The sequence below is a fragment of the Pongo pygmaeus genome, chromosome 4, assembly GCF_028885625.2.
Source record: "Pongo pygmaeus isolate AG05252 chromosome 4, NHGRI_mPonPyg2-v2.0_pri, whole genome shotgun sequence".
NCBI classification, from domain to species: domain Eukaryota; kingdom Metazoa; phylum Chordata; class Mammalia; order Primates; family Hominidae; genus Pongo; species Pongo pygmaeus.
The window spans coordinates 69,499,188-69,514,111 of NC_072377.2; the positions used below are offsets into that span (position 1 = coordinate 69,499,188).

The 14,924-nt window shown below is 38.5% G+C and overlaps 1 protein-coding gene across 5 annotated transcripts in view; it reads left to right on the forward strand.

Moving 5' to 3' along the window:
* Positions 1–459: 459 nt before the first annotated feature.
* Positions 460–14,924, forward strand: part of RNF180 (ring finger protein 180) — a 213,472-nt gene continuing 199,007 nt past the window's right edge. For all 5 annotated transcript variants that reach the window (XR_008502707.1, XM_054488711.2, XM_063664845.1 and 2 more), the window contains exon 1: positions 460–632. The gene's annotated coding sequence lies outside the window, so the exon portion shown is untranslated. The remainder of the gene's footprint in view (positions 633–14,924) is intronic.

The window sequence follows — 14,924 nt, forward strand, 5'->3', positions numbered from 1 at the left end:
GTCAGGTGCACTTTAGTGGTTAATCTCCTTGCACATCGGTGGAACTTTAGGCACAAGAAGGTAAGCAACGAAGATAGTGATATACGAAGGGAAAACTAAACCCAGGTAGCGCTGCCAGCTTTAAAGTCCTACGCATGGGGATGGGTGGATGGGACGCCGGCCTAAGATTTTAGCAGGGAACAGACCCAGCAGTTGGCTTGGATCTCTGAACTCCAGAAAAGGCCGAGTGAGGACAAGGGAGACCACAAGGATAATTTCTGTGGCTCTGGTAAGGGGATGACAAGGGAGAAAAACTTTCCCACGGTTCTGTTTGGCCCGCGGCGCTTGTCCGCCTGCGCGAGGTCAAAGCCCGGCGCCGCCCACGCGCGGCTCGGGTGGGAACCCGCAGACGTGGGTGAGCAGGGCCGCTGGCTGCGGCGGGCGAGCGCCGGGGCGCCACGTCCGAGGCCGCGGGGTCGGGGCTGCAGGCACAGCTCGAGCGCTTTCCGCGGGGTTTGGCTCCTGTCGCTTCCCGTCTCGCCGAACCGGCATCGCCGCCGCCGGAGCCGTAGCGAGTCCTCAGAGCCTGCCTGCTGGCGGCCGGGAGCGCCGGGACGGGGCGCGAAGCCGGAGGCTCCCAGACGTGGACACAGGTAAAGGCCGGCGGGTCGGAGTCGGGCGGGGCGCGGCGGCGGCGCCTCTCGGAGGTACCCGGCCTCGGCCGGGCCCTGCCCAGCCCGCGGTGGCCCGGGCCCCCACATTGGCCCAGGCGGGGACGTGCCAAGGGGCTGGGCTAGGGCTGCCGCTGGCCTGGCCGCCTCTCGCCTGGGCTTCAGGTGACGCGGCGGCGGCTTAACTTTCGCACCTGAGGCTCTCGGAGCGGCCTCGGGGCGCGCCCGCCTGGAGGTTGGAATTACACAGGGTCGAAAAAGCTGAGCCCTGGAAGCGAGGCGCTGGAAGTGTGGCGGAGGAGGCCGGGGAAGGTGGGGTGGGTGCCAGGGGTCCAGTACTGAACACTCTCCAGGGCTGAGGTGGGGAACTGCGTCTTGTTTAATTTCGGAGCTTGTGGGGACCACACAACCCCTTCCACGGCCGGTTTCCTCTGCACGGTTCCACTTTCCTTTGTCTAGTCCATTTCAGTATCGGCGTCGCAGTCGCTTTTGTTGCAGCCTTGGGTCCAGAGTGTACGACTTTCTGCTAGGCAGAGGTCATAAGCTCTGAAATCCATCGGGGCGGAGGTGGGGAGATGGTCCTTTGGTGGGAAATTACTAGTGCTGTTATGAGCACTAACACATATATTCTACCTTGTTTTTTTTCCGAGATAGTGCTCATTATTTTCGTAGCATCTAACAGTTGTAAATGCACCTGTGAGAGCATTCATTAGTTAACTTCAAAGAAGCATTATGCGGACGGGTTACTATTATCCCATTTTATAGACCAGACAGCTGAGGCACCCAAGAGGAAAAGTGATTATATCAAAACTAAGCAGTCAATCCTTGTGGAATCTGTGAGTAGAACTTGTTTGACTAGAGTTGTCCTTGGTCCAGTTGATCTCTTAGCCTCAAACAAAATTTAGCTCTCAAAGATGGACGGTCTGATGCTCATTGTATTTTTAGTTACTCATTAATTGTTAAAACCTTTCTTAAAAAATAGAGTCTATTCCTTTCAGACTCCTGTTACAGTACCCCTAAAAGTGATACTTGAAAGATCATAAACACTTCAGTTTCAAATGAGTGGTATCATTTGAGTCGTAGAAAGAAGTAAAATTCCGTTGTCTTTTATCTGTCAAACTTTCATCTCTTGTATAAATGTAGTGCCACTGGCAGCCCGAAGATACTTGGTGACAATGGCAGAAACTCTAAATATTTATTTAATAAGTAGAATCGAGGAGGCGAGCTGTTAGGTTTCCCGGAATATTTGAGCAAGTTTTTTCTCATAAAGAATCAAAAATTTAGGAGAATAGTCATTTTAATTATTGTAATGAAAATTATCTCGTAATTGTGTGCGTGTTATGTTGTACTTTATCTCTCTGGAACCATCAACAATTTACCAGTTTCCCTAGGGTTTGCTCTTCGTTTTGTCAACAGTATTTTGTTACCCCATTTTTCTTCCTCTCTTTCATTTTTTGTGTGTTTGGTTTTTCAAAGTGAAGATTTTTTTCTTCGAAAATTCTAAAAATATTCAAAAAATCAACAAGATTTCTTTCGCGATAAAATAGACTTAATTAGCACTTTTTTGAGTGTGTCTGAGGACCGACACCAGCCTCTTTAATAAACACCTCATACATGAAGCAGGAATTCTTCCAGGCAAGAATGCAATAAATTAATCATTTTAATATATTTCTGTAATATTTTATGACATAGCTACCTGAATAATAATGCTTTTTACTCTTACAATGTCTTTTCATTAAGGAGCATAAAGATTAAAAATTTCGCTTCAATTTTGCTAACTACATAGTACAAGGGGACAGTGTGCTTAGACTTAATTGTTGCTTTTATGGAATAAAACGCAGTTCTCTCTCCCTTATACCACCTCCATTTGGCCATCTGAAAAAAGAATGGTGATCTGTCCTTTCCTTCATAGGGATATTTGGGGAATTAATGAAGTAATATCTCGAAGGTAGTTTGAACTCCACGGAAGAAAGCAACTTTGTAACTTTGAAATGTGATTGCAGAGTCTTGAAACATTTTCCCTCCTTAAACGTGCTGTCGTTTATATTTTTAGAGAGTGGTCATTGCAAGTAGTCACCTCAGGAGGCTAAAAACTTATTCCAGTAGTGCTGCTGCCATTCATAATTATTTTGTATTTTTTGAAATTTTCTAGTCAATTTATAAGCAAAATAAAAACATTTCATGATAACGTTCATAAACACTTGTTTTTGTTTCTATTTTTTAATCAAAAAACTAATTCAGCTTGAGTACCTATTTTCTTTGCTAAATTTGGCAGAATGATTTCTACATGGTTGTAAAACTCAGTTCTACCTTCAAGATTTTACCACTATTAAGGATATTTAAAGGATTGTCCTGATGGCTACGAAGGCAGTTTCAAAAGGGCAGTTTAAAAATAGTTTAAAATAATGACAGACATTATTAGAATAAATTTGCAACCTTCCCAGCAGTCTACTACAAAGGGGACAATGCTTACTTGTAGGCTGAAGTTCTGTGCGTATGTGCACATTTGCATGTAATCCCTGTTGTAACCTATCAATTATCTCTTTTCATCACATTGATTTCTTAGAAATTAGATATTTTACTTACATATTAAATAGAGTACATTAAGTAGGTCACATCATACTGGAACAGTGTTAGATTGGAAGTGTATTTCATAGAGAAGTTTGAATGTCACATAAATTTAAATTTAAATCTTCGTAACAATTTTGAATAATAAAATGTGGCTCCATATTGTATGTTTTGAGTGTAATACAGCCGAGGCAATGTAGCCTTAAAATATAAAATTGCTATTTCCAAAAAAAAAGTTATTAACAAGTTGTGTGTGCAGCAGACTTTCCTGACCACACCAATGTCGAAAGAAAAAATTTCGACAAATTTAGTTTAAATATCAAATTGGCTTTTATTAGCAATTCTGAAATTGGGTAGCATCTCATTCCATAAAATAGAATGCCATGCTCTAGGCATGGCAGAATAGTTGGTTTTTGTAAGGTGGGAACAAGGAAACAGAGTGTTTTTAAAAGTCTGTTGGTTAACATCAGATTACTTAAGGTTACTTTTAAGTGTTAAAGCAGAAGGGGCTACTTATGCCAGCTTAGGTTTACCAAGCCCTTTCTTGTTGCAGTGAATCTCCTGTTTTCAGGAAAAACTAGTTTGGTCTTTGAACTAGTTCCTTTCAGTTTCAGATTGATTATGTGGCACTGAGCATGAGTGACTCCCTTTTGGTTTGATCTGTTGGGGCCTAGTGGAGGAGCTCCGTCTAAAACAACGTCCTGTTGTAAATTTTATTTAACAATTCTGTCCTTTCAGTAAGCTTTCACCTAAGTGAGAGTGTGACCAAAACTTAGGGCACTAACGCTACTCTGAGTTACTATCATTCTGGGTTTTCAGTCTCAACATGTCATTAATAGGTTAGGTGTCCTCATTATCATAGGTTTCTTTGAGTTTTCATCATATCAGCTGGAGAGAGATCATTGACATTCAGCAGATTGCTGCGTGCAGTCATTTAAAACTTTTGAGCGAATGCAGCACACTAGGGAGACCACTATTATGACTATCAGAAAGATAATACCAAGAGTTTGGAATGTGCTTCTTAATCAAAGTTCCCATGAACCAAACCCACTGAAATTGAACAGATCAAAGAATGAGCTGGACAAAGAATCCACTCATTTTAACCAAGTAGCCTGTTCTTTAATTTTTTTTGCAACTGAGTCTCTATAATACCGGAATTTATGCATGTGCAACAATAAGTGTTACCAACTGCAAAGACTCCTCCCTCTTTGACCAGTAGAAATCTAGAGCAATTCTGTTAATATCTAGTATAACTTTAACAAGAGAATTCAAAGAAGTCTTGTGTAGCTATTGCATTGCAGTAGAATCTTCTATAGAGGCTATTGTGAGGGATAAATTCTAATCATTACTTCATTTGTATTACTCCAAGCCATAGGAAAAGGGACCTAACAAAGCCGATCCAAAAGGGTTAATGCCTCTTGGCAGTGTTCTCTTTAATCTATGACTTAGGTAAGGAGGAGTGAGCCAGTATTCCACTTCTGGATTATGGAGTGACAACTTACCATTTAGATTTTTAGCCCACATTGGCCCTTCATCCTCTACCTGTCAAGGCGTGAGGTTGCCTGTGTATAAGGTTGGCCACAGAATTATCCACAAATAATGATATACCCTGTGGGTGCACATAAGGACTGCTTTCCAGTTCTGTTGTTCATGGATATATTGCTTGGAATGGTGGATTTAGCAGTTTCTAGTCAAGAATCTGAAGCAGAGTTTACAGGTTAAAAAACTGTAATATGTTTGCACATAAGTCAGTTTGAAATAAACTCTATTCAGGCTTTTGGTACAATCCTGTCTTATGATACACTCATTTGGACTTGGTTCTTGTATCCCATGACTGGATTAAATTAAAACAGGGAGAGAGAACAAGTGGGTCTAGAAATCTGACTCTATAAAAGGGACCAGTAGTACAATTTGAACAAGCAGTTGTGTTCAGGGTGTTTTTAAGTTAGCCACTGAGTGGACTAAAAGATCTTTTAAGTTATGTAAAGATTTGGGTTTGGCAGGACAGATCCAACACTCTGTGAATTTACCTACAGAAGCAACTGGTTATGACAGTATTATCCTGCCAAGCGGAAAAGGCATAAAAAAGGAAAAATTAAGAGGGATAAGAGTCTTATTATGATGGAGGATCTTTTTCTGATGTCTTGGGAAAAGCCATCCACAGTGTGAAGTCATCAACTTCTTATCCTGGTTAAACTGATTTTTTAAGGTCTGTGGCTTAAGAACAGAAGCAGGTGGCATCAGGAGGTGGTCTTTTGTGAGGGAGATGTGAATCCAGGGGTCAGCATCTTTGAGTTTAGCTGCAATGCCTGTAGTCAGGAGCACTTGGTAGGGTCCTTTCCAGTGGGATTCAAGAGCAGTCTTTCTTTGATGACATTTCGAGAACACCCAATCACCAGGTTCCAACAAGCCTTTTTGGATCTGTGTCTTGAAAGTCTTCCTTTACCTGTTGGTGATAACTTTTGGCATAGTGCATTAAGAATGTACAGTATTGGGTCATTTCAACATGGGTCAATTAGGGATCTACATTTGGTGTAATAGCCAAAGATATAGAGTAACAAACAATAATTTCATAAGAAGTTAACTTGTGTTTTCCAGCACTGTTGCTCTGAAGAGTCATAAGAGCCAGAGACAGAATTTTAGGCCAAAGAAGGCTAGCGGTTTCAGAAAAGTTGGAAATTCTGAGGTTAAGTATCCCATTCGTTTTATCAACCTTACCAGAGGACTGAGGGGGATAACGACAATGATAATGCTAGACTGTTTGTAAAAATTTAAGTAGAGCATGAATTAACTGTCCAGTAAAATGAGTGGCTCAGTTACTTGAAATGGTATTCAGTATATACCCCAGGTGTGAAGTACTAATTTTGGCAGTTTTGTTTTACAGTAAGGGCATTGTCAACCTTTTGACATGGGAAGGCCTGAGCCTATCCAGAGAACATATAGACTTTAACAGGCACATACAGACTATTGCAAGTACATGCTTGGTGGGAGTGGATGAAGTCTCCTTGTACATGTTCAAGTGGGCCTAATGGTTGGAGTGAGGGGTGGTCATTCCAGGGGAACATAAAGAGACTTTCTTGGATTATGAGTTTGCCAGGTTAAATATTGATTTTAAATAGCTTTTATAACTTTATAACAATTTTCCCACCACAACTTTTTGATCATTTGATCTATCTTGTCAGTACCATTATGGATAAGGGAATGTAAGAAGCATAACAAATATCCCTTAAGTGACCTTTGGAGTACCAAGTGGCTGTCTTGGCCTTCCCAGAACTTGGAAAGGAAATTACAAGAACATCCTTCTCATTCCTAAAATTCGTTTTAATTTTTAGAGGCCTTCTCCACCCCCCTGCCCAATAACTAACAGCATCTGGGTATAAGGAGGCAAAATTAAGTAGCAGGGAGCATGTCTTACTGTTTCCAGCTGTTGGATTTAGGTAAAAGACTTCACAGAGTTGGGTAACATTTTTGACACGAAAATCAGTTGGAGTACTTACCTGATATTCAGCCTCAGTTCTCTTTGTTTGAGCCTCTTTTTTTAATAACAGTAATGTCTTTGGGCATCAGTATCCAGCAAGGAGCTTATCAACTTGTGGGCCACTTTTTATTGGTATGCCTGAAAAAGTGAGGAAACCTCTTTGCTTCCAAAGTGTTTCAAAATCACAAACCACTTCAAATGCATAGTGACTGTTAGTGTAAATGCTGACAGACTGATTGTTAGATAAAATGCAGGCACAGGTATGTGTGCGAGTATTCCCCAGTGCCTGCTTTAATGTACAAAAAGATTACAGGTTTTGAATCATTGGGCAATTCTAAAGCAGGGGGCTGGGGGTTGTTGTACTACCCTTTTTCATTCTACAAAAGCTGCCTCATGTCTCCCCCTACCCCCCACAAGGAATGGGTTTAGGAACTGAATTTTTAGTGAGTTCAATAAGTCGGAATGCTAAGAGTAAAGATTTAGGAACCTGTAGATGGCAATATCCAACTAACTCTACTAACATATTAAGTTGTCTCTTAGTTCTGGGCCTGGGAAAATCTTGGATAAGCCTAAGTTTATTAGGAGACTTGGATACTTGCAGCACTTAGATCATGTCTTAAACAGTAAATAGTATCTGATGATAAATGTAATTTTTCTATGGAGACCTTATGTCCTTTCTCTGTTAACTGTTAATATGTAGATGAAATACTCTTAGGATGCCTCCTCAGTGCACGAACAAAGAGGTCCTCCATGTATTGCAGGAGAGTTGACCCTTGATACTGGAGGGTGTGCTCAAGTCTTGATGGAGCACTTGAGAGAAGTAGGAGGGGGCTTCAGTGAACCCCTGAGGCATGACTGTCCAGGTACATTGTTGATTATTCTAGGTGAAAGCAAATAGATATTGACTATCATGGTCAGTGGGAATGCTAAAAAAGGCTGAACACAGTTCTACCACTGTCAACTGTTTAGAATTCAGGGGACCTGGGACAAAAGAGTATTTGGGTTTGGAACCACTGGGAAATGTTAAATAATTATCCTGGTAATGACTCTTAGATCCAGACAAATTGCCATCCTTGCCTGTTAGGTTTTTGTCCCTAGTATACAACAAACTGTACAAAAAATAGAATCATATTAACCAAAACCAAATATCCTTGATACAGTATATATTAACCATTTAATTAAGGTTTTTATTTTCTTTTACAGAGACAAATTTTAATTACTTGAATTCCCAGCCGAAGTAGAAACCACCCAATAACATTTAAATGAGAATCATTTTACATATTTCTTGAATGTATATACAATTTTTGTTGTCATATTTTTGTAAATAGCCATTTAATTTCGCTGTACTTTTATTTATAATTGACACATTTTTAACATATATTGTACATGTTTGGGGGTACAGTGTGATGTTCTGATACATGTGTATGTTGTATGATGATTAAATCAAGGTATTTATTACCTCAAAGATTTGTCATTTATGGTGAGAACATTCAAAATTCTCTCTTGGTATTTTGAAATATATACAATATAGTGTTGTTAACTATAGTCATCTTGCTATGCAGTAGATCACCAAAACTCATTCCTTGTGCGTAACTGCAAGTTTGTACCTATTGTACTCTCTCCCTCCTCCTTTCCCTTTCCCCTTTCCCTTTTCCCTCTCTCCCCTTTTCTACTTCCCAGATTCTGGTGACTGCTGTTCTCCTCTCTACTTCTATGACATCAACTTTTTTTTTTTTTTTGAGATGGAGTCTCATTCTGTCACCCAGGCTTGAGTGCAATGGCATGATCTTGGCTCACTGCAACCTCTGCCTCCCGGGTTCAAGAGATTCTCCTGCCTCAGCCTCCTGGAGTAGCTGGGATTATAGGCATGCACCACCATGCCCAGCTAATGTTTGTATTTTTAGTAGAGACAGGGTTTCACCATGTTGGTCAGGCTGTTCTCAAACACCTGACCTCATGATCCACCTGCCTTGGCCTCCCAAATTGCTGGGATTACAGGTGTGAACCACCACACCTGGCCTGACATCAACTGTTTTAGGTTGCACGTGAGTGAGATTTTGCAGATTTTGCCTTTCTGTGCTTGGTTTATTTCACTTAATATAATGCCTTCCAGACTCATCCATGTTGCCACAGATGACAGGACTTCATCCCTTTTTTTGGCTGAATAGTGTTCCATTGTGTATATATACCACATTTTCTTTATCCATTCATTCTTTGATGGACACTTAGATTGATTCCATATCTTGAGTATTGTGAATAGTACTGTGATAAACATGGGAGTGCTGATGTCTCTTCAGCATACTGATTTCTTTTCCTTTGGATATATACCCAGTAGTGGGATTGCTGGATCATGTTGAAGTTCATTATTAATTTTTTGAGGAACCTCCATACTGTCTTCAATAATGGCTGGACAAATTTACATTCCCACCAACAGTATGTAAGAATTCCTCGTCCCTCACATACATTCCAGCGTTTGTTATTTTTTTTGTCTTTTTGATAACAGCCATTCTAATTGGGGTGAGATTATATCTCATTGTGGTTTTAATTTACATTTATATTTCCCAAACGGTTAGTGATCGTTGAGCATTTTATCATATACCCGTTGGCCATTTATATGTCTTCTTTTGACGTCTGTTCAGGTCTTTTGCCCATTTTTGATCAGATTATTATTATTTTACTATTGAGTTAAGTTCCTTATATCTTCTGGATATTAACTCAGATGCATAGTTTGCAAATATTTTTACCATTCTATAGGTTCTGTTTATCGATTGTGTCCTTTGGTGTGCAGAAACTTTTTAGTTAAATATAATCCTGCTTGTCTGTTTTTGTTTCTGTTGCCTGTGTTTTTGAGATCTTATCCAAAAAATCATTGCTCAGACCAAGGTCATAAAGCATTTCCCTCATGTTTTCTTCTGGTAGTTTTATAGGTTCAGGTTTTACATTTAAGTCTTTAATCCAGTTCCTTTTTTTTTTGGATGGAGTTTCACTCTTGTTGCCCAGGTTGGAGTGCAGTGGCACAATCTCGGCTCATTGCAACTTCCATCTCCTGGGTTCAAGTGATTCTCCTGCCTCAGCCTCCCAAATAGCTGGGATTACAGGCATGTGCTACCACGCCCGGCTAATTTTGTATTTTTAGTAAAGACAGGGTTTCTCCATGTTGGTCAGGCTGGTCTTGAACTCCCAACCTCAGGTGATCTGCCTGCCTCAGACTCCCAAAGAGCTGGGATTACAGGCATGAGCCACTGTGCCTGGCCAATCCGTTTCTATTTTGAGGTGACTTTTTTTCATATGGTAGAAGACGGGGGTTTAGTTCGTTCTTCTACATGTGGATATTCAGTTTTTCCAGTATCATTTATTTAAGAGACAGTGCTTTTCCTAACATGTGCTTGTTATACCTTTATCAAAAATCAGTTGGTTGTAAGTGTGTGGATTTATTTCTGTGTTCTCAATTCTCTTCCATTGGCTTTTCTATTTTTATAGCAGTACCATACCATTTTGATTACTATAGTTTTGTAGTATATTTTGAAGCCAGATAATATGATCTCCAGCTTTATTCTTTTTGCTCAAGATTACTTTGGCTATTTGGGGTCTTTCGTGGTTCTGTATGAATTTTAGGATTTTTTTTTTCATTGCTTTGAAAAATGTCATTGGTATTTTTATAGGGATTGCATTAAATCTTTAGATTGCCTTGAGTAGTATGGACATTTTAACAATCTAATCTATGAACACAGAATATCTTTGTATATATTTGCATCCTGTTCAATATCTTTTATCGGTACTTTATAATTTTTACAATAGAGATCTTTCACATGCTTGGTTAAATCTAAGTTTTTGTAGTTATTGCAAATGAGATTGCATTCTTGGTTTCTTTTTCAGATAATTCTCTATTGGCACATAGAAATGCTACTGAATTTATATATTGATTTTGTATCTTGCAACTTTACTGAATTTGGTAATTAGTTCTAACAGTTTGGTGGAGTCTTTAGGATTTTATAAATCCTGGAAGATTTTGAGAAGAACTGGTATTAGTCTTGAAATGTTTGATAGAATTCAGCAGTGAAGCCAACAAATCCTGGGCCTTTACTTTGAAGTGAGACTTTTTATTACTGAGTCAGTCTCCTCATTTATTATTGGTCTTAATGTAAAGGTTTTCTATTTCTTCATAGTTCAATCTTGGTAGGTTGTATGTATCTAGGAATTTGTCAGTTTGTTTTCAGTTTTCCAATTTGTTGGCATATAGTTTTCATAATATTTTCCTTTGTGTTTCTGTAGTATCATTTGTAATATCCCCTTTTTCATTTCTAATTTTATTTGAGTCTCCTATCTTCTTTTTCTTAAAGTTCTGTCAATTTTGTTTATCTTTCCAGAAAACCAGCTCTGTTGTGCTGATCTTTTGTATTGTTCTTTTTAGTCTCTTCTCGAAAAAGTCCCTTTTTGTGGGGAATGCCAGGTACTTCTAGTCAGCCATCTTGGTGACATCACTATTAACAAGGTGTTTTCTTGCTTTCGTAGATTTTAGAAAATTTTTGAGAAATGATGGCTGAGTTTCATTAAAAAGCTGGCTGAGGAAATTGGAACTCCTGGGTTTTTTAATCTTGATAAATTTTTCCATAGCAAGCAGAAATACTGGAGAATATTCTGTTAGTAACTGAATTGTCCTTATGTTTTATAATCTCTTTACCTGATTAGTTCACTGATGGATTGATATCTGGAAAACCTTAGAAACAACCACAGCTGTTTAAAAGCAGCTTTAAAACATCCTTGGTAAAATTGCTGAAATAAACAGTGAGGCTTGTTCTGAATGAGAATGGCTTAGCCTATTCAGAAACCTGTTGAAAAAATGTATCCTAGAGGCCAAAATTGATGTATGGACACATATTTTGGGCAGCAAGGAATGAAGAGAATAGACGTGTGGGCCAATGGTATTATAGGTAAATTGGGGGCTGTCTACTCAAAGTTTGTTTAATAGAGTTAGAAGTTAACTGTATAAGGAGAACTTCTATCTTTCTGGCCAAATTTTGCTCAGATCTCTGGTTTCAAAGTGGAGTTTGTTATTTCTCAGACTGTTTTCTGATGATACGTGAAGTGTATAGTAGATATTTGTATAGCTACACGTGTCTGACTTAGAACTACTAAGGCTGTAGAGTCAGAAATAAAGCTTTCTCTGCTCAAGTCAAACATTACACTTACTGCTAGCCGAACAACCCTACACTTTTCCAACTTAGTGTTTTGGCTTATTTATTTTCTTTGTTTTAGATGTCCATACTCTTCATTCTACTTGACTAATGCTATTTAAATCCCCTCTGTACTTTAAGACCCAACTGGAAGACTACTGTCTTCACAAAGCTTTCCCTGACTCCCTAATTCTTGTTTCTTGCCCTTAGTTTATCTAATACTACTTAATTGCTAGTTATTTTCTGTGCTCTCAATTATTTTACTTATTTTGGCCATGAACTTGTTCTCTATCTAGATTTTTTTCAAAGGCATAAATTATGCCATATATATATATATATATATATATACACACACACATATATATGTATTTTTTTCTTTCCTGAATCATACATAATACCTAGAACAGTGGTTAATAGCGGTATATGTCAGCTTATAAGGTTAGATCTACAGAATAAATTTATTACTCTGATACTCTGGTTAAAGCATAACTTAGTAATGTAAGTCAGTGTTCTGGTAGAAAATAGATGACATACTCAAATGAGGTAACTGAGATGAGTTTAATTTAAATAGGTGTCTCTAAGTTAAAATAAACCAGCAATGGATGGTGAAGCACCCCAAGACTAGCAATAATGAGAGTCATTATCATCCCTAGCCCTGAAGAGGCAAGAGAAGGACCATTACTGAAACCCACATGGAAACTATGTAGAAAAGGCTGCCTGGGGCCGGACTTGGTGGCTCACGCCTGTAATCCCAGCACTTTGGGAGGCCAAGGTGGGCGGATAATGAGGTCAGGATATCGAGACCACCCTGACTGACATAGTGAAACCCCGTCTCTACTAAAAATACAAAAATTAGCTGGGCGTGGTGGTGTGTGCCTGTAATCCCAGGTACTCAGGAGGCTGAGGCAGGAGAATTGCTTGAACCAGGGAGTCGGAGGTTGCAGTGAGCTGAGATGGCGCCAGTGCACTCCAGCCTGGTGACAGAGCTAGACTCCGTCTCAAAAAAAAAAAAAGGCTGCCTGACAAGAACTCTAGCCTTTGAATATCTGACAGGGGAGCACCAGAGGGAATACATACCCCAGCCTCACGCTTTTCCAGTCCTTTGATCTCCACCTGATGCTTTCCACACTGGCAGACAATATTGGAAGCCAAAAGGCAAGAGAGCCTTGTTGTAGCAGTCCAAAAGTCAGCCTCCTAGGAATTAGAGCAAAGTTAAGAAGATAAAGAGTAGACTCTGGAATGTGGAGCAAAGAATATCCAGCACTGTAATCATACCAAGAGAGTGTTTCAGTTACAGTTAATGTTTTATGCCTTTTTGTGCTGTTTTTATTTCTTGAAAGGCACCTATGTTTTTCTAGTCTAATTCAGTTACTAACATCCAAGAACATTGTATGATTGATGCATTGCATATGAAATGCAGCTACTGTCCCCTTTTCTTGTGGTATTAACTTGTGTAGTATTGTTAAATGTGTCTTCTTAATTTATTTTTTTATATTTTTCTATTGCTTGTACAGTGCATAGGTAGAATACATGGAACTGTCCACATAGCCATTAGGAAAACTGTACCTTCACCATTCCAATTACGTGTTTTTTTCTAAATCAATCAGGGTTGCTCATTTTTCTTTTTGTGTCATTTTCATAGACAAGTGGTTTTCGGTCTTGTTGTGTATATGGTCCTCAATGCAGACATTTTGATTCAAGCAGGTTTAAGATGAGGCCTGAGCGTCTATTCTTTTAAAAAAAACCTTTCAGATATTTCAGATGCATAATAAATGAGAACTACTTGCACAGGTAATCATTTTGACCCAAGTGTTGTTGCTGCTCCTTCCCCACTCCCCAGTATATATCATACTTTTTAGTAACTAAGGCTTAAATGGAAATTGAATGCTACTTTATGTGCTCTTCAAAGCAAAATAAATGTTTTATATTTTTCATATTCACAGATACTTATGGGATAGAAAATATGTGGTTTGCAGATTCCTAATAAAACAAATTTAAATTTTTTTAAATAAAATATTTCAAATTTACAATATAGAGAATAATATACTGAACATCTGTGTTCTCACCACTTAGCATTAGAAAATATTAACATTTTACTATTTTTCGTTTTTTGTTTTAAAAATAAAAATGCAGGTAAAATTTAAGCCCCCTTTGGTTTCTTCCTAGAGGTTACTATTCTAAATTTGGTGTCTGTCATTCTTATGCATGTTCTTATGCTTTTGCTACACGTGCATGTATCAATAAACAAAATATTACTTTGTTTTACATGCTTTAAAACTTTTTATAAATCTTACTATGCTGTGTTATTCTTTAATGTGTATATTTCTGCAGCCTTTTTACCTAAAATAACTTTGATTTTTTTTCTAGATACATATAGCTTTATTACTTTTTATTGCTATATAGTATTCCATTGTATGAATGAACAAATATTTATCAAATCAATTGATGCACATTTGGGTTGTTTCCAGTTTTTTTATATTATTGCAAAGTGTTGCTAAAATGAACATTCCCATATGATATGTTTCCTTATTCATATACAAACCTAGAAGTAGAACTGCACATCCATGGATAGACATATTTTATTTTACCAGACCTTATCAAATTGCTTTCCAAAATGGTTGTGCCTAGTTATACCTCCCCGTAGCAGTTTTTGAGATTCTTCTTGTTGCTCCAGATCATTTTTATAGTTGGTATTGTAAGACTTTTTAATTTTTCCCAGTGTGATGGGTGTGAACGGGAATCTTGTTTTATTTTTCATTTTCCTGATTTCTGGTGAGGTTGAACACTTTTTATATAATTGTTGGCCATTTGGCTTTCCTCCTCTAGGAACTGCACTTCCATACTCTTTGTTCATTTTTCTGCTGGATAATTTTCTTTTAAAAAATTTGTTTTGTACAATTAATTGTAGCTATTAACCATTTGCTTATATTTGCAGATTTCTTCTTCCAGTCTGGGTTGTCATTAATTTTGTCTTTTCTTACATTGAAGTTAAAATTCTATCAATGTTTCACTTTGCCACTTTATTCTACTATGTTTTTTGAAACATGACCCAGC